General features: G+C 44.5%; 1 long non-coding RNA gene across 1 annotated transcript; it reads left to right on the top strand.

The window, feature by feature from the left end:
• The first annotated feature begins 1,908 nt into the window (after positions 1 to 1,908).
• LOC106893501 lies at positions 1,909 to 3,865 on the top strand. The gene is made up of 2 exons (XR_001413087.1): positions 1,909 to 2,117; positions 3,733 to 3,865. It is a non-coding gene; the product is annotated as an uncharacterized LOC106893501 (long non-coding RNA).
• The last annotated feature ends 5,835 nt before the right edge of the window (positions 3,866 to 9,700 follow it).

The following is a 9,700-nucleotide window of genomic DNA, read 5'->3' as shown; positions in this document are numbered from 1 at the left end:
CGGGTCCTGTCCCCTGCCCTCCCGGCAGGATGGGGATGGGAAGGCAGCATCACACCTGGCCCCATCAGCGGGGAGTTGATAAATAACATATATATTTACGTATAAATATAATGCCTATCTATTATAAATGGTCGCGCAGTACATAAATTCATATAATGGCATATTGTGTATGTATTACACACTACTGAATCACCGTATACACTCTATACGCTGTAATATTGGTGCATATAAACACTGTTTTATTAACGTGCAGTGGTGGAGAAGGGGCAGCTGGCACCCGGCTGCACTGCGCTGCGGGTCGGGTCGGCGAGGTGGCCGCACGCTTTATTTTCCTTTGGCTGAGAGCTTTCGCCATGAATAGAGGGAGGGGAGCTGGGGCTGGGATGCTTCTGCCAAGAATGATTTGGAGGCCTCTTTATATTAGTCAGAGCTCTTTTTTTTTTTTTTTTTTTTTTTTTTTTTTTTTTTTTTTTTTTTTGATCCCTCTGGTAACTCAGCTCAGTCCTTGAGCCTTGCCTCTTTTCTCAAGTCACAGGCGACAGGACGAGAGGAAATGGCCTCAAGTTGCGCCAGGGGAGGTTCAGGCTGGATATTAGGAAAAATTTTTTCACTGAAAGGGTTCTCAGGCATTGGAATGGGCTGCCCAGGGAGGTGGTTGAGGCCCCATCCCTGGAGGTGTTCAAAAGACGGGTTGATGTGGTGCTGGGAGGTATGGTTTAGTGATGATGCTCCTTGTTTGTTGTGCGGGTGTCTATTTTTGTCAGTTGGGTTGACGGTTGGACAAGATGATCTTTAAGGTCCCTTCCAACCTAGAAGATTCTGTGATTCTGTGTGATTTGTCAGCGCGCCGCATAAATTTAGGCTTGTGCTGGACCTGCCGTGACCAGGAACCTGTCCCACCTGCTAATTTTAATGCCCAGTAGGACTGGGTTGTGGGCCAGCAAAAGCGGTGTCCGGCTGCACGCAAGGCCAATGGGCTTGACTGTGGTTGTCAACCACCGAGAGCTCAGCTGGCGTCTTCCACTGTGCCTGTCCTTATCCCGGAGCCCAAGAGCGCTGTGTCACAACAGCACGGCCAGCGTTTCATCCCGGGTGAGGACAGCAGCCGCTGGCCCGTTCTGGGGGAGGCGGTTGCAAATAAGTGAGCACTCGTATGTATTTTCAGCTCACCCCTTGCTGGCGTTACCGGCTTGTGCAGAGGCTCTGTGAAAGGTGAGGAGCCAGTCAAGCCCCGCAGAGGGTCTTGCAGCAGACGTTGAGTCCCATGGTATAGAGAGGAACAAAGCTAAAACTATTGCAATAAATCATAAATCTCAGTACTTAATGGATAGCATGGCCACACATGCATGGCGGGTAGAAGACAATTAAATATAGAATTTTATCAAAGCTGTCATGCTTTGGTGTTCTTCCCTGTCACTGTTTGGGATTTCACACTATTTTTAGGAGTCAGAGAACCAAGAATCTGCTCTTGCTGTGCAACTGATCAGGAAAAGATTTAGAGTTGATGGGAGAAGTACATTGGGCTTCCTGCCACTTCCAAGCTGCTTTCCATTAAGGAGCAATGGTGAATTCCTGTCTCTCTGGTCTCCTCATCAGTCGTTTCTTGCTGTTTCTGTTGTAGCTTGCTTCAACATACGTTTTGGGAAAGGTGGTCCTGTCAGCTCAGAGCTTTGCCATGCACTCAGTCATTCACAGATAGGAGAGCTTTGCCTGTGTGATGTTATGTGCTTTGGTTTTGGTTGTGTGTCCTACTCATTATGTGTTCAATGGCAATTTCCTTACACATCATTTTTTCCTCTTTTTTCAACAACTGCGGGAAAATCTGGTGTCTGGTCACAACGTGATCAACTGGTCTGAAAAGTTACGAAGAAAGATGTGTCTAGCTGATTACCATCTTCTGCACTGGACCTGAATTCATGCTGCACCTTTTTGGTTACTAGCACTCTTCACATAAAAGCATCTATCACATCATTTCTCGTACCATCTGGTAAAAAACAACCCCTGATGCCAAACAGCCCCTCTTTGTGATGAGACTGAAGGAAAAACCTGGACTTCAGTGGGGAGCACTAAGGTATCAAGGCAAGAAAAAGAGGATGGAACTTTGCTACTGAACCATGGTAAGATGTGGATCTTGATAGAGATGTTGGCAAAAATTTGCCCAAGAATGTTTTAAGGGAATTTGATAAATACACATAAAGGACCTAAATTTAATGGCTTGTGCTAACGCTGCCACCTTCTCCTTTTTTAATGGTTCAGTCTTCACAGAGGTGGAGTCTTCCTCTCATTTGCAGTAAGGATTTACACAAGACATGTTTTATTCCATTCTGGACACTGGTGGAGAAAAGTCTGAGATAGGTTACTCAGTTATTAATAATAATGGGAAGAAAAACTATGTTGAGCAAACTGAGGTCTAAGTGACTGCTAAATACTGAAATGAAAAGCCTAGTTTCATTGGTTTCATTGGTTTATGAAGTTTTGCTGCATAATGCTAATGTAGAAATTGCAGTAATTCATTCCAGTGGCACACCTGCTAAAATCAGTGTCATTTCTTAACAGGAGATGGACCTACTGCATCAAAAGTAGTAAATAATTCTATTATCTAATGAACAGATAAAGGCTAAGAGCACTCCAGGAAAGACTTGATTTCTTTCAGAGATTTAAAGAAATTCCACCAGAAACTCCACTCTTGAGTCTGTAGTTTATCTTCAATTGTATTTTTTCCCTTATGGGTAAAGCCATGTGGCAGAATAGTTGGTGTATTTAAGCCTCACAAATGGATTCCTAATAAAGACTCTGCTCCTTAAAGCCTGACTTCTCTCATTACAGCGATATCTAAGAAAATGTAGGTATAAAGAAAAACATCTCTTACCTGTTAAGTATATCCAAAATGTATACACCAGGTAAAAATTATGTCTGCTATATAATTCAGTAGATAAAGATCTAGGAATAAAAGTCCTTCGGCTAAAAAGCCACTCGCAGAATCTGACTTTTGCAAAAATAAAGGCTTTATACAAGTATATCGATTAGATTAGATTTTAAAAACTGTTTTTGAAGAGGTCGCATAATATTCAGCCAACCCAATCAATTCTCTGAGGGGGTTTTCCATCCGACTCCTTGAAGAGAGGAGATGCCAACGGGCAGGGTTTACTCCCCTGCCCCCCTGGGGACGGGCGCTGCAGGAGACCTTCCGCGTGACAGGAACAGGCACATCGCTGAGGGCAGGAGCTGGGCCCAGACCTCTCTCTCCCCCTCTGCTTTATGACTTAACGAAGCCAGATCAGGAGCTGGGCAGAGCTTAATTATCACGGTATGAAGATGTGGTTGTCAGGGGAGCTGTGAGGGCTGCAGGAGTAAACTGTGGGTAATTCTTGATATTATTGCATTCATCGAGATCCCGCTAACACATAGACTAGGCCTGGGAGCAGAGCAATTGACGATGCCTAGTTTGAAACTTTTATAAATGACCACTCAAGACTGTTACTGTATGAGAATGGAATCACGGGTTTGTCAGAGCTGGAAGGGACCTCTAGAGATCACCTAGTCCCACTCCCCTGCTAAAGCAGGGCTGCCCAGAGCACATACTTGCATGTTACCGTGAACCTTTTCGTAGTTTCATGAAAGGTCAAAGAGAATCTATTTTTAAAGCATACATGTTTGCATTCTGGATGATTTAGTAATAGATCACATAAATATTGTACTAACCATTTTGGTGATTTTTTTTTTTTTTTTCAGAGCAAAGGAGTTCTAAATATTTTGGCTTCACCTGATTTGCGGAGTCACCCATAAATCCTGGAATTGTAATTGATGTGATGTATTTAGAGTAATGTAAAAAAAGAGATGAGAATGCTTTTATCAAAATTCAAAATAAGTCATCATTTGTTTCTGAACCCAGATTAACAGTGAGCAGGATGACAAAAATCAAGTGCCATGATTCTCTCTTCCTGTTTAAAAGCCAAAACTTATTGTGGCATGTCTTAAAAGTCAACATTTCTAGCCTCCTTCAGGCCAAAGCTGGAGTAAATTTCTACCCTAACGGTGCCTAGAAAAACAGCTTTCCCTCTCTCACTTGACACAGAGTCCAGTTGTAGCATCTCTCTAATCAAAGGAACAAACTGACAGAATCTCAGTTTGTCTGATTTTAGGTTACTGAAAACTTTGAGGTAAAGTCTACAATGCCTTTTAGATTATTTAAATATGTAGTTAATAATTTCTGAAAAGACTTAACCTAAATCCTGCTCTATGCTAAGAACATTTAGGTACCTCTGTCCTTTTCCTTTTAAATAACGGAGCTTATGTTTCTGAAAGACATTGCTTTTGAAAAACATCACCTCCAATGCATCTGTGCAATGTAAGATTATTCAATTCACAAAGCACAACTTGTTTTTGAGGGTAGTATGAAAGTCAGTGTTGTTTGGAAACGTTTAATCGAATGGTGACAAGCTATAACTCCTCATTTACTTTATAACGTGATAAAAAATAAATTACGAACATGGGAGTTGAAAGGACCTTCTGGGTCACTGAGTTCATCCCCAGTTCTGCAGATGAATATACACATCTGACAAGTCTAGAGCTTCCAGTAATCTAAAAATATAAAAGCAAACCCACAGTAAACAGAATCTAATATATGCACAGAGGTTTCTGTAACACTACTGTGTTCTGCCGTAAGTTTAGCCTCAGTATTCTGTTTGTGGCTGGCAAACAGACACTCACTGAGAGATCAAGAGGCTGCTGGCGGCCACACGTGGACTTTCAGCTGAAGAGGTCGGTAACACCTCCTCATCCTCATCGTCCTCTCCTGCTGGCGTGGGGAGGCACAAATTAAGTGTAGTTTTTCTGGTCAGGATATTAGGAGTCCCCTAAAAATGTAGGGCACTACCCTCATTTTACACCAGAGACACAGAAGAAAGCAAGTGGATCCACCACCCTTGTAGCTCATTGTTATTTGCCAAGTAAGGGCAACAGGATTATTGCTTTCCCCAGCCCAGCATTTAAAAGATGAAGAATGGCTTTGTTGTCCTCCTTGGGGACTCCAAGAAGAACATTTTTGTTGTGAAGGTCAGGCTCTGGAAAGAGATGACACACTCTGGTCATCCGTCATCTGTGATATGAACCTGCTTCTGCTGTCAGAGAGTCCAGATAACAACTTTGATATAACAACTGGTATACAAGGAATACCAGTGAGGTGGCAAAGTCCGGGATTTGCAATGCCTCTGTTAAGGAGTGTTAACATTGGGGCAGAATACAAGCCCTAGTAAATATTTAAGTTCAACTCCTTTATGAAGTGGGGATAAAATATAGAGTATTCCACTCTGCTAAAAAAAAAATCTTATGCATAAAAGAGCATAAAACCTGCTCCAGGACTTGTGTCCTGAATGGAGAACTGCTTTACTTTTATCTACAGTTCCTTATTTTTGTCTCTTTGTTTTTCTGTGGTTTTTTTTCCCCTCTGGATTCCTAGCTGCTCTGGTAACTGGTGTTGGTGAATATGGAATAAACTTGCTTTTGCGTAAGGTATCATTAAAAAAACCCAAACCCTACCTCAGTAGGGTTTCAGCTTAAAAATATTTCCCCTTGAAAGCTACCTTTGATGAATCATTTTTTCCACTTTTTTTTTTTTGGCAAATTTGAAGTAAACCCAACAGAATCAGTCTCAGTGCTGACATAAATTTTATTTTTTTTAATGCAATTGCTGGTTTAATCTCATTGTGAATGAAAAATAAAGCAGTACTTCTTTCTCTGTAATTGGAAAGTCACTTTCAAATTCATGGAAACGAAATTGCATAAATACTCAAAAGACATGTTACAGTAACCTTCAAATCATCATCTTCAAATGAAAAGTAGTCTCTTCAGAAAGGGAAAAAAAGCTCTGGTCAAAATTCTGAGTTATAAATAGGGACTCTGTATACAAAGGAACTTTGTATATTCAGTTGCGTGTCATATGATGGCAAAAGCACATGAGGGTCACCCTGAGGATTACATCATCCGGAAGAGAACACAACACGCATCTCTTACATAAAAAGCATGTCAGACAAAACCCATGTATTTGCAAAGCCTTGGCTTCTTGGTCTCCAATGTCTCATTAAATGTATAAGAGGTTATTTTTACCCTCTTTAGATTTATCTTTCCTGGACATGCAATGGTAATCCTCATTTCACTGCAAAGCCTACCATGAGAGAGAATTAATTTGTGCTGAGAGCACTCTTCTTGTAAAAGAATTTTAATGTGGTATGATAGGCAACTTTTTTCTTTTTGGGGGGAGAAAGAATGAGTATTTGTGTGAACTTTGCTAACTGCTTACACTGCATTTATTGACCTTTTTCTCTTGCCCTTGCACACAAGTGCAGTGGACATCAGGGGATTGAAAATGATGCAAAATATCCCACGATAAAGCCCACACTCACTGGACATTGCCCAATGCTTCAACGCCTAAAGGGAAGAAGTATATTGCCCTGGGTACAAAGTGCAATTTGCATTTGCAAATAAGATTTAATAAAACCAAGACCTTAAGGTTCTCAGTGAGAATCCAGTTCTAGGCAGGAGGCTGCCCGTCAGTCAGCTTTGGTTTCTTTGAGATTAAGCTTGAGAAGGGCAGAAGTGACAGAAATGTTGACAGTGGACTTGTTCCTATTCTGACTTCCTTCACTGAAGGGAAGCAGCTCGGGTACCGGGGATAGTCAGGTCATGAGGAAAGGGCTTACAGAGCTGGATGTGGATCTACAGCCTGATGCTCAATAAAAGGTTGAGTCCTGGACTTTTACTCAGGAGTCATAACCTCTGCTGCAAAGCACAACCCCAAGTTTTGTTCCCCACACTTTTAACGGTTCGGATACCTCTCAGTTCAGGGGCAAAATATCACAATATCCAGAGGAAGTGTCCCAGCAACCACCTTCCTGTTCTAAAACCAAATCTGTAGTGTTTTGCTTTCTCGCTGGTTGTGGCAGCCTACCTTCTCAGTAGCTTTGATTCCTTCAGCTCCCTTAGCAGAGTTGGAAAAAAGAGCCCTTCTTTTCTTTGTTGCTTATCTACTGAAACCGCTCTCCGACTCCAAAATTACTTACCTTGGTTGAAGAAATGGCTTATTCTTAGACATGAAGCAACTTATACTGGCCCTTTGTTACAGTCCTTGCTGACCAAAAGTAATGGCTGTGATTTAATGTTTGTGTGAATTATAAACTCCTCCAGAATTACTCAATGAATACAACTGATTCTGGTCAGAGATGCAAATTAAGTTCTGCAAATGCCTGGACTGTAAGAGTTGAGAGCACCTACAATGAAAAGTGCTTTAATTCTCTAGAAGAAAAAACCAAATCAAACTAAAATTATGACTAGGGTGGGGAAAGAATTGGACAGGAAATAAAATGATCCTTTTAAAGAACACTGGTTATTTGGTGCTCTAGTTCTGTATCAAATACGCTTAAGTGCTTAAAATAAACAGCTGTTTGTCTCAGCTTTATACTTTACAGCAGTGACCTTCTTTCTTGAGACCAAAGAACCTGGATAATTTTCAACAATTCTAAAGTTTGCTTCTGCTGCTGGACACCCATTACACTTCATAACCACGAGCAATAGTTGGTAAGCTCAGATCTGCGCTGGGGAAAGCACTTTAGAGATTATCTGTCTCATTGCCCAAAATGACAGGACTAATGTCAGGGAGCTATAACCATTTTGTACAGCAGTAAACGTGGGGAGTCTAATTTCTGAAGCGGTTTAGTTGTATGTTAAATTTGTATATGTGTATTAATGCTTTGAGGTAGGCTTTGAAAAGTAACATCGAGAAATCCAGGTTGGTTCATTACTGATAAATCTACTTTCTTACTCTGGTTTAACTTGACTCTATTTGTAGCGTTATGGTAGAACAGCTACTCTTTTTATTCTGGACTAATTAGTCCAAAGTCCAAATTCATTTTATGAATTTAAGTACAAAAAATACTCTTCTATTTCACCACTTTTACTCAAAAGTGTACTTTCACAATGGGGCCTACATCAAAGCCAGATGTTTCAGGGGAAAGATAAGGATAAGGAGCAATGACCAATTACTGGGTAATAAAAGATAGACCAAAGCCCAATGCAGTTAACTTTTGAATTTACTGTTTTGCATTTTGTCCTGAAGGTAAATGTCTTTGTGAAGACAGTTTTACGCAGTTTCATTCTTTCAGAGATAGATTGCTTGATATATGCTTTTAAGCTTAAGACATTTGTTGAGCTCAGTGTTACTGGCTCCCTGCGATAAGGAGCTGATCCTCACCGTGGGAAAGCTCTCTGTTGGTCGCATCCCTTGCCTTGGTGCAGCACAGCCCCTGCAGTAGGAGCCCTTTACCAGCGTCCTGTCAAGGACAGCGAAAGAATCATAGACTGGTTTGGGTTGGAAGGGACCTTAAAGATCATCTACTTCCACCCCCTGGCCCAGGCATGGACATCTCTCACCACACCAGGTTGCTCCAAGCCCCCTCCAACCTGCCCTTGAACCCCCCCAGGGATGGGGCAGCCACAGCTTCTCTGGGCAACCTGGGCCAGGCTCTCACCACCCTCACACCAAAGAGTTTCTTCTTCACATCTCACCTATATTTCCCCTCTTTAACCCTCACACCAAAGAGTTTCTTCCCCACATTTCACCTATATTTCCCCTCTTTCAGTGTAAAACCATTCCCCCTTGTTCTGTTGCTCCACTCCCTGATTGAGAGTCCCTTCCCATCTCTTCTGCAAGCCCCCTTCAGGTATTGGAAGGGGCTCTACTGTCTCCCCGGAGCCTTCTGTTCTCCAGGCTGAACCCCCCCAACTCTCTCAGCCTGTCCTCGCAGCAGAGGGGCTCCAGCCCTCAGGGCATATTCATAGCCTCCTCTGGACCTGTTCCAACAGGTCCATGTCCTTCCTGTGTTGAGGACTCCAGAGCTGGACGCAGTACTCCAGGTGGGGTCTCACCAGAGCAGATGAGAGGGGTAGAAGGAGAGTGTGGCCCTCTGGCTAGGCTGCCATTGCTCCCTGCCCCAGGCACAGAGCAGCACCTGGGGGCATCTCCTTAACCTGACTTCACTAGAAGCTCTGAATGACCTCAAGGCTCAGGGTAGGTTTCTGGGAGGACGTTAGTCATCTCAGGGGACCCAACAACCAGGCTGTTATCTGTATGGCTCTCCCACAGGTACCTAGCGAAGAGGACGTTGGTGGCGGGGGCCACCGCGGCCTTGGGCCACGGGGCTCAGCTGGGCCTCGCCACATGCCCCACAGCCGCCCCCCGCAGCTACACCCGGGAGCTTTTGCCCTGTCGCCTTGTGAAGCCGTCCCTTCAGTTGCTTTCGACGTGATCTCGGGCTTTGTCCAGGGGACGCCGACCATTTCGTGACCGAGGAGAGGGGCAAAGCCGTCCCGCGGGGCCTGCGCACCCCTCCCTCCGGCGGCGTGTCCCGTGAGGGCAGCGGACGGCACCGGAGACCCTCACGGCGCCGTCCCGGGGCCACGCAGGCGCTGGACGTTCCAGCCCCCTCAGCCTCTCGGCAGGACGGAGGCAGGGACGGCGCGGGGGGGTCTTCCCCTCCAGCCACCGCGGCCTGCAGCGGGGCCCCCGCCCCTACCGAAGCGCCAGGCCGGGCGGGCTCTCTCCTCCCTCGAGCCGGGGGCAGCACCTGGTCCTCCGGCAGCCGGCGGGTCCCTCCCGCGGGCCGCCTGGGCCGGGCCGGGCCGAACCGAGCCGGGGCGGGCGGCGCGG

Source organism: Calidris pugnax, unplaced genomic scaffold (assembly GCF_001431845.1).
Source record: "Calidris pugnax isolate Ruff unplaced genomic scaffold, ASM143184v1 scaffold203, whole genome shotgun sequence".
Classification (NCBI taxonomy): Eukaryota; Metazoa; Chordata; class Aves; order Charadriiformes; family Scolopacidae; genus Calidris; species Calidris pugnax.
This window is presented reverse-complemented; position numbering and strand designations above follow the sequence as displayed.